The sequence below is a fragment of the Oxyura jamaicensis genome, chromosome Z, assembly GCF_011077185.1.
Source record: "Oxyura jamaicensis isolate SHBP4307 breed ruddy duck chromosome Z, BPBGC_Ojam_1.0, whole genome shotgun sequence".
Classification (NCBI taxonomy): Eukaryota; Metazoa; Chordata; class Aves; order Anseriformes; family Anatidae; genus Oxyura; species Oxyura jamaicensis.
The window spans coordinates 25,951,741-25,968,997 of record NC_048926.1 but is presented as its reverse complement, the minus strand read 5'-3'; the positions used below and the strand labels follow the sequence as shown (position 1 = coordinate 25,968,997).

Here is a 17,257-nt window from a genome sequence, read left to right as displayed (position 1 = left end):
ATAGGTAAACTCACTGGTTTATTTATTTATTTATTAAAAAAAAAAAAGATTTATAAATGTTCTGTTCTCCAGACATAAACATATTTGACTTACAGTATAGGTGTGCCCATTCTCCCACACACCACTTCTTCCATATCCACAAACTCTGCAGTTTTGCTTTAAGGATTATACTAGATTGCTTTTATTACAATAGATTTATTTTTTTTTTTTTCTACAATTGTATAAATATCTTTGTAAACTTTACATAACATATTCAGTCATTAATGTTTGTTTAAAAGTACCTGTGGAGGATATGTTAATTGCTATTAGACCTGAGTAAATTTAGAAAATAAATGTTTGTTATTCCAGCAAAAGTGTAAACTGGGAGGTGGGTTAATTTCTCGGCTGTGAAAAGTGCATGATCTTACCAAAAATAGGGTGAAATAAGAAAGGTCCTTGGTCTACATTTGGCTTAATTTTTTCTGAAATTGTTTTCAATATTTTTTGTTCATAAATGTAAGGCATATGAAAATAGCAGTCTTCAGCATTACATAACAATTAAAGATATATTTTTCTGAATAAGGTGACTCTAAATGTTCCAAAATTAGAATAGGAGTTGACTATACCTTGCATAATCCATCAGACATTGTTTCTTTCCATGATGAAGGAACATACTTGGCATGTCCAAAGCTAGCAGAGCTTGTTAAGGCTGTACAAAACACATAGAATTTGGTCTCATATCTTGTGTGTTATACAGCCCATTCTTTGTGGTATATGGGTGTCTCAGTCATTAGACCACCTATGCTTCCTCAAGTCTTCATTCTGGAGGCACAGAGTAGATAGGAAGACTTGTCAGGTGCCCCACAGACTTTGTGGACAGCGTAATTTTCAATGGGTTTCTGAAACTGCATGACAAACCTCAGTTCTGTAATCCATTCTTTTGCAGTGCCCCCATCCAGGTCTCATCAGCTCTTCCTTTTCCTTCTGCTGAAATCATTCTCAAAGAAATGCTACTCCACATCCTGGTATTTTGGTTTCTCAGGGGTTTGCATATATCCTTTCCAATAACTTGCAATGGTCAGCTTCAAGTCTGCTAACATTAAGATCCGAGTTAATGGAAAGAAGTTTCCCTTGGCTATCATAACCACTGTCCATTTTGCAAACAGTAAACAGCAGAGACAGACACCACTGAGGCTGGAGAAATAAAATTTAAAAAGACATAGAGAAACATCAGAAATGCATGCAATTTACACACGTGAGACCTTACTGGCTATCTGTGAAACTGTCGAATTCAGTGCTCTCAGCAGACACCCAGTTGGCTGTGTTTTTCTAAATTCTTCAAGAGACACTTTATGTTATTCTATTTTTAGTCTAGAAAACATGCCTGATGCCTTTTGTTATAAATAACATTTTTCACAGCCATTTCCAAGTCTTAGCCTTTGTCTTTCTTTCTTTGATTTCAACTTTATGAAGTTGAAAATGGCAGAAAAAATGTAACTAAAATTAATTTTTAATAAGAGAGATTCTTTAAATACACATATTCATTTTAATTACATGTATTTCTGTCTGTCAAGCTTTTGAATTCTATAAGAGTTTGAAAGCCATTAGTAATGCTTTATTCTGTTTCTGTTTCTTCTTTCCAGTTTCTAAACAGAGTATGTTTAGGGAAAAAAGATCACTTTCACAAAGCAAATTGTTGTGATATTTTTGTCTGTATTGAGCTAATGTTGTACTTACAATTATAACATTCCTACTATTCTACAATGCCTTACTAATTACACTTAAAGGATAGCTTTTCCTCTTTTCTGATGGTATATTGATTGTTTCTTCACAACTCTATAGTTTTATGCCAGTACTGCCAGATGCTCCTTTAAGCTTCTTCTTGCAAAGAACTCATATTTTCTGTGAAATGTCAAGAAATGCAATTAACCTTGTTTTGACCTTTCCTCCTCCTTAAGGATACTGCTTTGGATTCTGTGTATAACAAAGGGTTGACTTCACATTGTAAAAAAATGTAACAACTTTAAATATTGAGAATAAAACTCAACAGAAGTATGTGAGATTATAAACGGATATGGAGATGTGTACAAGTCTGCATGTGCAACATATAAAAACATATATATTTATGTATTTATATTCATGTATACGTAATATAATGAACATAAAGATGATATCTACCACATCTATAAAAACTGACAATATATTCTTAATATCTCTTATTACAGGTAAGTGTGCTTCTGAAGTTTCTCCCCAAATTGTCCAGGTCTATTGCTGTGCACATCCTTTTTTTTTTCACTCAAATACATATCCTAACCAGACAAGGCCAGTAAATCATGAGTATTGGGTATACATGGCAAGAGTTTAGCAGCAGGGGAGCTGCAGGGGTGGCCACTGTGAGTAGAGCCCAGCAGCTGCCCTATGTCAGATCAGAGCCAGCTCTAGAAGGCTCCAAAAGGGACCTGCTGCTGGCCAGTGCTGAGCCACGGAGCAGCACTGGCTGGGCCTCTGGGAGAATTTAAGAAAAAGGAAAAAAAATGCTGTGCAACAGCAGCTGGGAGAGGGGAATGAGAAGCAGCCCTGCAGACCCCAAGGTGAGTGCAGCAAGAGGAGCTCCAGGCAGGCAGCAGCAGTTCCCCTGCAGCCTGTGGAGAGGCCCCTGGTGGAGCAGGCTGTCCCCCTGCAGCCCAGGGGTCCCACACAGAGCAGATCTCCATGCTGCAGCCCGTGGAAGAGCCCCCGGTGGAGCAGGTGGATGTGGCCTGGAGGAGGCTGCGGCCCATGGAGAGCCCCCGCAGGAGCAGGCCCCGGGCTGGAGCTACAGCCCGTGGAGAGGAGCCCACGCAGGAGCAGGGGTCTGGGGGGAGCTGCTGCCCCTGGGGGGAGCTGATGCATTTTGCTCCTGGGGGATGGACCCTGGGGTATGGAGCTGTGTGGGAGCAATTCTTGAAGAGCTGTTGCCTGTGGACAGCTCCTGCAGGCTCAATTTGGGAAGGACGGCATCCCGTGGGAGGGACCCCACCTGGAGCAGGGGCAGAGTGACCCATGAAGGAGCGGTGGAGTTGAAGCATTAGGGACTGACCACAGCCCCTTTAGTTTCTCACTGTAGTAGTCTGATAGTGATAGGCAATAAATGGTACTAATTTCCCTGTGCTGAGTCTGTTTTGCCCCTGACAGTAACTTCTGAGTGATCTCCCTGTCCTTATCTCAACCCTTGAGCCCTTTCCATCATATTTTTTGTTTCTTTTCTTTTGAGGAGGGGGAGTGAAGGAGTGATTGTGGTGGAGTGTGTCTGCCCAGCAGGGCAGCATTACATTATAAAAGATATGGGAATGCACCTTGTGCAGTAGGTTAGTATAAATCCCACTTTCCTGATATAGAAATAAGGTATTAGGGACCTGAACACATCCTTCCTTCTGCAGGGCTTGGCTGCTTGGGCTCAGGGACGACTTTGATCATGCTGCTGTCTGGTCTTGCATCAGGGATCTGTCTGGAAATTGCTGTGTAAGACAAAAGCTCTGAGAAGTGGGACTTGGACCCCACAGTTTGGGAACTGCTTTCAAATTCAGGCTTCATCTCTGCTGTAGCTACTGTGGAACTGCGCCCAAACCTGGCAGTGCCTCCCTGACCCCAGACCTGACCTGCTGACCTGTCTTCATCTCAGACCTGCTTATATTTGTGGGCTTGTCTGGTTGTCACTGGGCTGTGGCTGATCTTGTTTTCTGTCTCCAGATCTGGTCCTGTCACTGACTTGCTGACTCGGCTTCCTGGCTTGACCTTGGACCTGCCTCATGGCCATGGACTTATTTGAGTATTGGGACTCTTGACTGAACCTAATTACCATCACAGGACCTGTTCTGCTTGCCTTGTTTAAGTGCTGTGGGCCTGTCCTGCTTGTCAGTGAGGTTACTGCCCTTGCTGGCAATGCTGTCACACTTAGCTTCCTCACTGATCAGTCTGCTTCTGCTGGTTCCCCAGCATGTAATAATTCATTATTATTATTCTTATATATATTATTATTATTATTATTATCTGGAACTATTCACAGACATAATTGACCTTAGTTTGGATTTGTGGGTGCTCAGTCTGATGATCAAATTTCTGTAAGCTTTTCAATTTGGGTATCCAAACATGGGAAATCCAATTTAGACCAAGTTCTAGCCTTTAATATATCTGAAGACATATGTACCCAAACTTCTCAAATAAATTCATAGCAGGATATAAATCAGGTAGTTAGAGGCATCCTTTTATCTGTTAGTGATTTCATCTTCCTTTTCAGTGATCCACATTTTCTTACAGTGGCAGTCTCTCCATAATCATGCAATGACCTCTTGAACCCATTCACAACATGTCTGCCAACATGCCCAATGTTGGTCAAAAGTCCCTCCACCTTAAAGTTATAAAATTTCAAATGAAAACACAGAGGTGCTCACTTTAGTACCCTGGGGATCAATGTTTGGCATTAACTAAATACTGGTATTTTTTATCTCTCTCTTCTCCCCCATCATCTTATTTCTAGATAGGTTACTAGAACATAACAACCTTTTGAATGATACTTTTGTGGGCTTTCTGGAAGAAATTGTTGTCTTAGAAAAATATGAGAGCAAAACTAGTACTGAGTACATGACTTATAATGATTACATGTGGTAATAAGAAGATGGAGCTCTAGTAAATGAGGCAGGTAGGAGAATAGTTTGTATGGTGTTCCTAGCAACACAATTCTCAATTTGGAGGCTGTGGTCATTACATGTATTCAGTAGAATATCATCTGATGAAGAAACAAATCCTTTCATCTTATAAAAAGCAATGGAGAAGGACTCTTTACTCAGGTAGATAATGATAGGAAAAGGGGTGATGATCTTAAAGTAAAAGAGGATAGATATAGACTAGACATCAGGAGGAAATTTTTCACTGTAAAGGTGGTGAGGCACTGGAATATGTTGCCCAGAGAAGCTGTGAATCCCCCAACCCTGGAGGTGTTCAAATCCAGGCCTTGGCCAACCTGATCTAGTGAGTGGCATCCCTGCTTATGGAAGGGGATTGGAGCTAGATTATCTTTAAGGTCCATTCCAACCTGAGCCTCTCGATTGTATAATTCCACTATATTCAGTGCTGTTGTATTTTTTGTTGCTGTTAACAGTGCTGGAAGGCACGTCGTGTTCGCAGAGGTTGAGGACACTTGCATTTTCTAGTCTGGAGAAAAGGAGGCCGAGAGGTGACCTCACTGCTCTCTGCAACTTCTCGAGGAGGAGATGTGGAGAGGGAGGTGCTGGTCTCTCCTCTCTGGTCTCCAATGACAGAACATGTGGGAACAGCACAAGGCTGCACCAGGGGAGGTTCATACTGGACATTAGGAAAAATTTCTTTACCATGAAGGTCGTCAAACACTAACAGGCTTCCTAGAGAAGTAGTTGATGCCCCATGCCTGTCGGTAATCAACAGGCATTTGGACAATGCCCTCAGCAATATGCTTTAAATTTTGGTTAGCCCTGACGAGGTCAGGTAGTTGGACTAGATTATCTGTGTAGGTTCCGTACAACTGAGCTGTTCTAATCTAATCTAATCCAATCCAATCCAGTCCAATCCAAGCCAATGCAATGCAATGCAGTGCAATCAAAATCTAAATCTCTTTACATCTCTTTCCTTGTATTCTGCTCTATTTTATATATTTGATATAAAGCAAAGTTAAAATTAGACCAATAACTTTTAAATTGGTAAGTAGATGATAAGATGAAATACAGCTACAATTCTTTGTAGAAACAATGATTAATTTATATCAAAATATTTAATCACTTATACAACAGTGGAAGTCAGAAATCTTTCAGGAGAACATTTCCTATATGGTGATTTCTGTCCAAATTTATTATTGCCTTTCACAAGTATTTCGATGTACTTTTTTTAAAAAAAGAGACATCTGTAAAATTCTAGTGCCCCATTACAAGTTGATTAGTTTGGGTTCTTAAAGCTATGTCACCCTAATGGTAAAATAAATGTGGCTTCTGGCAGATTTTTTATGCATGTTTTCTCATTCTGGGAACTAAGTATTATTAATATTAAAAATAATATCAGAGAAAGAAAACTAATTGAAGACCTGCAAAGGACAACCAGAAAAGTTATTCAAAACAAACATCGAATAAATGATATTTATTTGATGAGAAAGAAAATAATCTTTATACAGTTATTGTGAATATTGTGATGAAGTTAATAAAATGGCATTGGAAAAGGTTTGCAGAGCATTTTTAGATTTGTTTTGCAAATTATTTGACTGGATATAGTTTTATAATATAGATACAATCAGACATCAGGAATAGTGAAAAACAAACATCCTTCGGAAAGCCTGTGTGAAGTATCTAGTCATGTTGGTAAGCTGTTAGTCATGTGAATATTTAATTACAGCCCCCTATGTGAATAACTGATCACTGGGAGGAACAGAGTGTTTTAAGTCTGGCCTTCAAAGATTACATGATAATTGTGGGCTTGTGAGTGTTTATAAATCACCAAGATTATATCTCTTTGTGTGTAGGTGTTAGGTATAGCGAATTCAGATAATACTAGGATAGGTGGGAAAAAAGCCAGAGTTAGACTTATGCTTTCTCCAGCTGTGGCCACATTTGCTTCATAACAGAGGTTATTTGAAGATTTTGGATTTATGTTGGTGACTCATCTAGAATTTTAGATAAACCATTAGATCCCACCTTTTTCTCTGAATCATAAGTAGCTTAATGGATGGACACTACAGGCTCTTAGAACCTCACTGAATTTTGAAATGTTTAATAGGATTATATTTTAAATGAGACAGTTTTTTGGAACATGTTATTTGCACACACAGCCACCCATACACTTTAGTAGATTTACAGCTCAAATCTATGCCTGCCAAAATGCAAAATCTCTGCTAGTTTCAGTGAGATCAAGATTTGGCTCCCTATAATAAAGTATAAAGCAGCTCAAGGGTTGCTCTCCATTACACATAGCCTGCTCGTAATTTAACTGCAAACTGATGTGCCCTTCTCCTGGCTTGCTATAAAGCAGCTGGAGCAGGAGCTCATGACTGCATTTTGGATGTTTACAAAGTGGCTGTAACATACCAAGTAAGAAGGATAGCACAAAATCTCCTACTGGGAAGGGTGAAGATTGGGTGTGATGGCGCTTGCTTACAGCTTCATTGTGATTTCAGCCTTTACTTATATACATAAACATTCAATGATAATTTGGCTGCTACACTTGTATTAATTGCACTATCATGTTCATTTTTTAAAAACTTCCTTTTGTACTGAGAAAATAAGAATGATTAAGGTCTATAACTACAGTCAGTTACAATGCAGGGTTAAATGCCTGTTTTAAGCAGTCACCTTACTCTTATATCTGGAAGTGCTTAACAAAAATCTTACATTCTTTTCTGTATCTTTTGACTACTACAGTTTGTTGAAGTATTGCCATTAATTTCAATGTGAAGAGCCATAAATCTTAGCCTTCATGAAATTGCCTCCAGTTCCAGGTGATAAATAGATCTAAGGAGAGCAAGTAATTTTTATTTCTTTGGATGGAAAGGCCTTTTACAAAAGCAATGTTCAAAGAAGATACATTTCACTGCAGACACACTGATCCTAGTTTTCCCTCTTTGGACCAGTGTGAATCAGCTATTCCTCTGGTATCAATGGAGATTCTCCAGAGGAAAGTGACAGCAAGACGAAATTTAACTTTCATTTTTAAGAGCACAAGATTTTTTGTGGTCCATTGAGTGACCAGACGGTCCTGTCACAACATACTTGTGATACTCACTAACCTCATGAAGTCTATTTTTGTTCTGTTGTTTCATAGAGCATCTTTTATTTTAAGTGTTATTGTCTTTAATCTTATGAACAAGTAGAATGTGTTCTCAATACTGTTTCTGGCTTTTAAAAACACTACAATCTCATGTATTCTTTCTCAGTGTTAGCCTTTGGTAAGAACAGAGGAGAGAAGAGGGAGAAGACATTATTAATTCTTAAAGCATCAAAGCATCAAAAGCAACAGAAAATATGAAAGCAACAACAGCATTAATTCTTAAAACATCAAAGCATGAAATAATCATCAAATAATCATAGAACTGTAGAATATTCCGAGTTGGAAGGGACCCATAAGGATCATCAAATCCAACTCCTTGCACCGCACAGGTCTACCCAAAAGTTTAGACCATGTGACTTAGTGCACAGTCCAAACGTTTCTTAAATTCATACAGGTTGGTGCAGTGACTACTTCACTGGGGAGCCTGTTCCAGTATGCAACCACCCTCTCAGTGAAAAATCTCCTCCTGATATCTAGTCTGAACTTCCCCTGCCTCAGCTTAACCCCGTTCCCGCGGGTTCTATCGCTGGTGTTTATGGAGAATAGGTCACCTGCCTCTCCACTCCCCCTCGCGAGGAAGTTGTAGACTGCGAAGTAGAAGACGGGAAAGTGTTTTCATTAGGGCAACCTAATCTGGATCAGAAAGCAAAATAATTTGCTTTCTGATCCAGATTAGGTTGCCTAATGAAAATTATTTTGCTTTCTGATACAGATTTGGTTGCCCTAATGAAAATACTTCCCAGAAGGAAGTAATATAAATAAGTAAGTAAGTACATAAATAAATAATAAACAAACAAACAAATAAATGAAAAGATCCAGGAACTACAATCTAGAACTTTGCTTCGCTGAAGAAATAATAATAATAAAAAAAGGTACTAGAAACCTTTATATACGGATTTCTTGAAGGTTCAAAAAACATCAAGATGGTGCTGGAGGTAGAAAATGAGCTGGACAGCATTTTGAATTTTTTTATGCCTGGTGTTAAAAAATCAAGGAAAGTCTCCTAGAGTTGCTGAGGTGATTACAACAATTCCAGAAAACAAACAAACAAACAATCATCATCATCATCAACAACAACAAAACATGTTATTTAAATTAACTTAATCCAGAATGAGAAATGCCTGTGTGAAGCATATTTGGTATGTTTTCTGATGGTTATTTTCTTCCTTTACTTATAAAAACAAACAAACAAACAAAAACAAAAAAAAAAAACAAACAAACAAACAAAAAACACTTTATTGTATTCCACAGTCACCTACTTGCACTGTTGTGTTTTTTAGTATGGACCTACTAGTTAACACTCATTATTATTCTGTCTTCAGAATTTAAGTTGCTTATAGCTTGTTCTGATCCCTGATCAGATTATACACAGCTTCAAAGAATACAATATTTGTAATAAGAACCACCCCAAAGTCTTCTGTGGAATTTTTGTTTTTCTCAGGATTAATTTGTTTTCTCCCAGAAATTCAGTAGGACAAACACACTTTTATATTTGCTTGTTTTGAAAGATTTCAGAAAAGAAATAATGAATAAATAGCACTGTTCAAATATAGCCCCTTAAACTGGTTGTTTTCCACAATTCTTTGTAAAACTGGCATATCAGCTCACATTTCTTGTGTGATACGTTCCAGCTTTGTACCACAAATTATGCTTTTAAGTCTCTTCAGATGCTGAGATGGGACATAGGAAACTTTCAGTGATTTACATAGTTTGTCATTATTCCTTCAATATATATGCAAGGTTCAACACTGGGGTATCAAATGTTATGTGATTATGATACCTTCAGGAGAGCTCTGATTGCATGACTGAATGATCAAATTATTCAAACAATTAATTTACAGATTTTCAGTTGTAAGAGAGACTGTTGAGGATATCTTCATTGAAAAGATATTTGTGGCGTAATTTCATGACCTTATGTCATTTATCTAGTCTTAAACAACACACCTCAGAGACTGCAAGTACAAATGTGTAGCTACAGAAATATGGATTTGTTGCACATTCCCTAGACAGTTCAGTACTGGCTGTCAGGGAAAAGAAACAGGCATGTTACAATTTTTCTTTAGATGGAAACATGGTGTAGTTTATGTACTATATCAGCTGAAAGAACAGCTCTAAAACTGGCTTTCACCAGTCAGACATGTCACAACAGAAATTGCTTTGTTTTTGTTTTGTTTTGGTTTTGCTTTTGGTTTTGTTTTGTTTTAAAGAAGCAGATATGTGTAAGAAACAAAGCTCTGATGTTCAGAATGGAATACTTAATGTAACATACTAGCAACATAGGTTACTTTAAAGCAGTTTTTGCTATTCTGGATCATATCACCATGCTCATAAAGAGATTGTTATCCCAACGTACACTAACTTGTATTTATCAACTTTTACATTCATGTGGCTTATTATCAGCCAATAACTGAAAGTCGTGTGATATACTGTATTTTTAACAGCTCTCTTTCACTTTTATGGTTTTAAATAACTCACGCTGCTCTGAATTAAGTTCATGTTGGAATTCTTTAGTCAGTAAATTTCCTTCCTAGTATCTGCATGTCGTCTCCAATACTGGGGACAGCACATTTCAGTATAACTGGTGCTTTAATATGGCCTGTGCTGTGGGACCCTAAAAGAACAATCTTCTCCAAATGACAACATGGCAGCATCAGAAATCAGTTTAATGAGAGTAATCAAACTCATAAGTGATATGATGTTTGAATGAGAAGCAAATTTCAATTATGCTAAATATGATTAAGAAGTAATCTCAGTATCAATTAACTAGAATATGTACATAAAATACAATATATATATACATAAATCTATCTAGTTAGTAAAATAGTTTTATTTCTTCATTGCAGTGAAGAACAATGGAATTTATCTTGTTGTATATTAAGCCTTGATCCAGTAGAGAGTTACAGCACCAGTTGGGACTGTTTTAACTAAGAAGTATTCCCCAGAACTTCACATGGATATAGCTCTTAGTTAAGATCATGCAGTCATCCAGTAGAAATGCTCTTAGTATAATTTTTAGTGACAGAGATGTATCAACTACAGTTCTAATTATAAGTTCTACATGCAGTGCTACACCATCGTTCTTCATGTCTAAGGATTTCACATCTAAATAAACAAGACAGGCTAAGAAAAATAAAGGAAGCAGTGGCTTTAGGAGACAGTCTGTTAAAGCCAAGGTAACAGGTCAGCAGAAGACCCTGAACTAGGATTTAGGAGAGCTGTGTTAAAGGTTTCCTTCTTGTTGTCTTGGTTTTAGCTAGGAGAGAGTTAATTTTCCTCCCAGTAGCTGGTAGAGTGTTATGTTTTGGATTTAGGATGAGACTAATGTTGATAACACACTGATGTTTTACTTGTTGCAGAGCAGTGCTTACACTAAGCCAAGGACTTTTCAGCTGCTCTCTCTGTCCTGCCAGCGGGCAGGCTGGGGGTGCAGCAAGAGCTGGGAGGGGACAGACCCAGGACAGCTGACCCAAACTGGCCAAAGGGGTATTCCACACCATCTGACGTCATGCTAAACAATATATAGGGGTGGCTAGCCGGGGTGGGGGGCCGGCTGCTTGGGGATAGACTGAGCATCGGTCAGCGGGTGGTGAGCAATTGTACTGTGCATCACTTGTTTTGTACATATTATTATTATTATTATTTTCCTGTCCTAATAAACTGTCCCTATCTCAACCCATAGATTTCAGTTTTTTTTCTCATTTCTCTCCCCCATCCCAGAGAGGGAGGGGGGAGGGTGAGCGAACGGCTGTGTGGTGTTTAGCTGCCAGCCGGGTTAAACCACAACACTTGTCCAGAAAGCCACCCATTCCTGCCAATCAAATTTTGCAATTTAGACCCCGGTGAGACAAAAGTATAGAATTCTATGACAAGAAGGAGAGAGATGATGATGATGATTTTACCAAATCTGTATCATGACCAAAAGGATTCAGATATTAGTAGTCCTGCCGTTGGTTATCAGCTGATAACATTGCTCTTACTTAACATCATGTGAAGATTTATTTAGTGACTCTTCATCTTTAATTCTAGCAGAGGTAAAAGATCTTTTGATGAATGGCAGCCTTTACCTGTCACAGGTTTTGTTTTATGAGGCCATAGGAAAGCATGGTCTGAGGTATTTTATGTGTATGAGTCAGTACCATACATGCTGATTTAAAAAGGGAATTTTCATTTGTAAGAAAGAAGTGTCAGATTTTTCCCTTTCAGTGTCAGTGCAGTATTCTTTTTTTTTTTTTTTTTTTTTTTTTTTTCCTTCTCCCTGTATCTGTCACCTAAAACTGTAGTGAATTCCTTTGGTATACTTAAGTGCAATTTTCCTCCTGTTACTTATTTGAAATGAAGGAGTGCCCAAATGTCTCACTCAGGACAGGGTCCTGCTGTGTTAGATCACTGTGCATGCATGTAGTCTCAACTGTTTATGCACTGCATACAGTAGAATACTGAAATGCTTCAGGGCCTGAAGTAGGCTGATTGCCACAGCAGCTTGAAGATCCCAGTGGGTTCCTGACCGCTTGCTGAGGCTTAGCTCATAGAAATGTTAATTTCTATGCATTTTACATATATATTTTCTTAATTTCCCATAACCTGTCACATTTAAGTCAACAGAAATACTTGCAAGATTGAATCCATAATAAAGGTAGAGCTTGTACAGAAGGAGCATATAGTAAAACCTCTATTCTATGAAACTTTTAACTTTGATTCCAAGAGAAATGACATAAATCTTTGCTGGTTGCTATTGTTAGTCATGGTTCAGTAGACATATACAATTGTATTTGTATCCTGAAAAAGAAAAGGAGAAAAAAATTAAACTGATGTTTCATTGACAAATATTAAAAGTTCACGTTAAAATAAAATCCAACCAAAACCAAAACAAAACAAAAAAAACACAAACAAACAAGAACAGCAAAACAAAAAAGCAACAACAAAAATAACTCCAAAACCAAAACAGACACCATCCTGCAATATTTTGTTACAGACTCAGATTTATTTGTCTTGTACTTTTAAAACCAGAATGGAACAGGTAACAGGAAAGATTGTAGGGTCTGCCTGTTTCAATTCACTTATGAACTAATGTTTCTAATATATTGTTTGTTTTCTGTCCACCTAGAAATGATGTCTTTGCTTTTTGTCCAGTAGGCAGAGGAATGTAATGCATACACAGTCAAATTCCAGAATCATTTGTTAGTAGAATACCTCGTGTTACTGGGTCTGTGGTAGCTGTAAATGAATCTGTCCAGACGTGTCATGTACTCACTGCAGGAAGCTGACAGAACAGCAGATGTCATAAGCTTAATTGAATATGTAGAAAGAGTAAATATTATGTATGATACAAAAGAGTACTCCTGAGGGCAAATTCAGGAAGCTCTAAGACATCAGATCCAGGAGCAAGGAAGACAGAGACTGTGTGAAATTCTCAGGCTTGAGAGGTGTTATTTACATCAGAGATGCCTGAGTGCTGGTCATTAACTCAGGGTGTCTTTCACACTGATGGGGATGTAGACCTGCTTCCTGCCAACCTGCAGTGGGGACACATTGGTGTTCGGAATTTTCTACTGTCATACAAGAAAATACTCCTCATGGATAGAAAATAGACCAAGGAACCACTAAACAGTTTTTCTTAAATGATGCCTCATCTTTCCACTAAAACCTTGCAAAACTCACCCATTTATTCTCATATATATGCTACTGCTTCAGGATCAGCTTAACCCGGTTTGAGACAATTGATTCAGTCACTGGTCCAACTGAAAACCCATCAGGCTTTGGTGTACTTTTCTTGAATTTCCAGGATTACTCTTCAGTCAGAGCCACTCACTAAGCCATCTTGCAGACAACACCATTGGGGGGGAAGTGTCGATCTGATGGAGGGTAGGAAGGCCCTGCAGAGGGACCTTGTCAGGTTGGGTCAATGGGCAGAGGCCAATGGGATGAGGTTCAACATGGCTAAGTGATGAGTCATGCACTTTGGTCAAAACAACCCCATGCAGCGCTACAGGCATGGGACAGAGTGGCTGGAAACTGGGATCTGGAGGAGACTCAGGGGAAACCTTATTGTTCTCTACAACTACCTGAAATGAAGTTGCGGGGAGCTTGAGGTTGGCCTTTTCTCACATATAACTAGTGGTAGGATGAGAGTGAATGGTCTCAAGTTGCACTGAGGGAGGTTCAGATTGGAAATCAGGAGACATTCCTTCTCAGAAAGAGTAGTCAGGCATTGGAATGGGTTGCCTATGGAGGTGGTGACATCAGCGTCCCTGGGGATATTCAAAGAAAGGTTGAACATGGTGCTTAGGGACATGGTTTAGTGGGTGGCATTTGAGTAGGGTGATCGTTGGACCAGATGATCTTGGAGGTCTTTTCCAACCTTAATGATTCTGTGATTCTATATTCCAAATAAGCCCAGGTCCCTGCTCTTCTGCCTTGGTCATGTCTTGACAAAGAGATTTTACTTCTGTAGACAAAAACCTTGTGTTTATTCTTTAGTCTACCTGCCTGTTCCCTGTGAAATGCCTCTAAACCTCTCCTGCAAATCTCCCTTTCTCTAATGCAGATGGTAAAGAAGAAGGTGGCGGCTGTAGTAGCCCTTTCTTAGTGGAATCTTAAGGTAAATTTTAAAATAATCTTGAATCCATCCCTTGTGTACTTGTGTAGAGAAATGTTCCTATTTTAATTAGACAGACAGCATTAAATGGATTGCAAGGGCATTTTGCTATCATTCTTGCCTGGGTTGCACACATAGCCTTTTATTTTGTCATCACATGAATTTTTTTTAATCTTTGTTTTCCATGTGTACTGTACACAGACAGTTTAGTTTATTAGCAAGAAGGTGCTGTTTTCTAACAGAGGATGCATTTTTCTAACACAAGGATTACTGAAAGGGACAGAAAAGTAATAGGTATTTCTTTTCTATTTTTCTATTTGTGTTTCACACTTGACAGCACTCTATGCATAGTTCATTCTGGTTTTCCCCTGGGTCACTAATCAATAAGTCAGTTTCCTTTGCAGTTTGAATCTTTTACTGAACAACAGAGGAAAATAAAAGCATTTTAGAGTGTAGGAAATCGTGTATACAAACTCACAAATATTAATAGGAAGAATTAAAGGCAGACAACGTGTCAGAAGTCACTTACAACCCTGCAGAAACCACAATCTAGGCATGTGCAGAGTACAAGGCAAGGGATGGGGGCTGGTTGTATCTGCTTGTTACCCCACTTCCTTCTACACATGGGTATAGTTGTAGTTTAATGCATTTTGGAGAGATAAACCCAATTACTGTATTCATTAATAGAACTGGTGGAATATTTGCTCATTTTGAAAAGTAATTTTAATACAAAGCCCTATCTGCTGTCTTCACCTTCTCTTACGTCTTTGCTTTGGTAATACCACTGTATTTGTCACGTTGCACATGAGTGGAATTGCTTGTAAATGTATAAAGTCATAAAGGAGGAGCTCTTAATGTTCTTTGTTCATTAGTGGGTATTAGCATCCAGTGCGACAAAGTAATAATATCACTTATAGTCTTTGATGCCACAGCGTTAAAAGTGTTAGAGATAACAGTAATAAACATGGTAACCTGCTAGTGTTCGTAGAATCTAAGTCCAAGAAGGAGTTCAGAGAATATCTAGTTTATCCATTTCTCCCAAGACAGAGGAATCATCCTGAAACAGATTTTTTTGTGACTTTTTCTTAAAAGGCATCAATGCTGAGGATGTCACCATCACCCAAGGCAGTCTGTTCTGATGGTTCGCTATTCTCATAGCCAGGTATTTTTCCGCTCAGTAGGGTGAGTCCCACCTATGAGCCCCCTTCTCCCACTTTATTTTTGGCCACCTAGATACATCAACATGTGGTCTCTGCACGCGGAGTGCACGCAACCTCTCACTGTTGCTGAGAAAGTGCTCAGGGCACACGCTACGGGAGAACAGCAAGGAACAAGGATGCTGTGGTCCTCGGGTGGCTACCGGGCCTGCTGCAACCCTTAAGAAACACACCATTTCGCACATCCTCCCCTGTTGTCTCTTTCTGAAACCCCATCTTCTGGAGCAAAGTGCGTGCGGGGGTGTCACTCCCTCCCTTTTTTCCTTCTACCAGCAAAACAGGGCTCGCTCCTGTCTCCCTGCCACCTCGCCCGCGGTGTGGGGGCAATTCCGTGCCACCCTTTCCTCCGGCCCAGATTGCTGCCTGCAGGGGGGTCTCCCCCTCCCCATCTCCCCCACGCCTTCCTTCCACCGCCGCCGCCGGCTGCCGGCCCCCGCGCCGCGCCTCCGCGCCGCTCCCCCTGCCACCGGCACTGCAGCACAGGCTGCGCTGCAGCGCCCAGCTCCATTCCGCCCCTCCTCCGGCCCGTCACGCTCGGCGGCACCTGCGGGAGGCTCCTCGCTCCCTCCTTCCCTCCATCCCTCCCGCAGCATCACACCGCCAGCGGGAGGCAGGAGGCGGCGGGCAGCGACGGGAGCCACCGGGAAGCACCGGTAAGTGGTGGTGATGCTCCGGGCAGCGGGACTGCTGCTGCTGCCGGGCAACTTTTCCTTCTCTATTTTTTTTTCTTTCATTTATTTTATTTTACTATTATTATTATTATTTTTCTTTTCTCACGCTTGCGGCAGGGGAGGACTTCAACTTTTCCACAGGACGTAAGAGAGGGTTTGTTGTCTGCAAACTGGGACTGGGGGGGAGCTCTGCTTTGGGCAGGTCGGGTGTTAAAGGGAGTAGGGGGATGCCTGAGTCTTCCCGGCTGCCACTCACTTCACCTGTATCCAGAGATTGCTTGCCTTTTTATTTATTATTTTTTATTTTTATTTTTTTATATTTTGCACAGAGACCTGGTCACACAGATGCGAGGCTGTGTATCTCATCTCGGTTTTTTGAAGCTGAGTAACATATTAAGGCTAACACAACTTTTACACACTAGGGGAGCAGAAACCAGGGGGGTTTAGGTTTGCAGAGACTCCAGATGCTTGAAGAAAACAAGCCTGCAAATGTCATAGTGGTACGGATGGCAAGGAAAATCAAAGATGCAGGAGGCGAGTAGAGATTCCAGCTCCTTTGGAGCCAGCACTTTCTAAAATGTGTTCAGGAGGGAAGAGGGAGCAACAGAAATGAAAAAAAAATATATAATAAATAAATAAAAAAAAGAAAGAAAATAAACAGTTTGAGTGCTTTGGAAAACTATGTTCCTTTTCTTACTGTAGGCTGCCTGTAAGGATCGTGATTCGCATTGACTATGCTGGGAGAATAGTTTAACACTCACCATCCGTAAGGGGAAGGGGGGGACTCCCTTAGAGGTTCAGGAAAGGAGCTTTCCAAAGCACACAAAGTTACTGCTTTCCTACCACTTTGGGGATTTAAATTCTGAGAGGTGTCCAGGCAGTACATGCAAAGGAAGCATGGAGTTGGTTTCTTGGACAAAATCCTTATTGAAGTCCAGGTCCTGCGGTTAGGAAGACTAATGGGATAGTGAGGG

The 17,257-nt window shown here is 39.9% G+C and overlaps 1 protein-coding gene across 2 annotated transcripts in view; it reads left to right on the top strand.

Annotated features, from left to right (window-relative positions):
* The first annotated feature begins 16,150 nt into the window (after positions 1 to 16,150).
* The window catches only part of SV2C (synaptic vesicle glycoprotein 2C), a 112,343-nt gene continuing 111,236 nt past the window's right edge, over positions 16,151 to 17,257 (top strand). Inside the window, exons 1-2 of one of the 2 annotated variants that reach the window (XM_035310054.1) lie at positions 16,151 to 16,265; positions 16,401 to 16,427. The gene's annotated coding sequence lies outside the window, so the exon portion shown is untranslated. The remainder of the gene's footprint in view (positions 16,266 to 16,400; positions 16,428 to 17,257) is intronic. The other variant, XM_035310053.1, reaches the window with a different exon arrangement.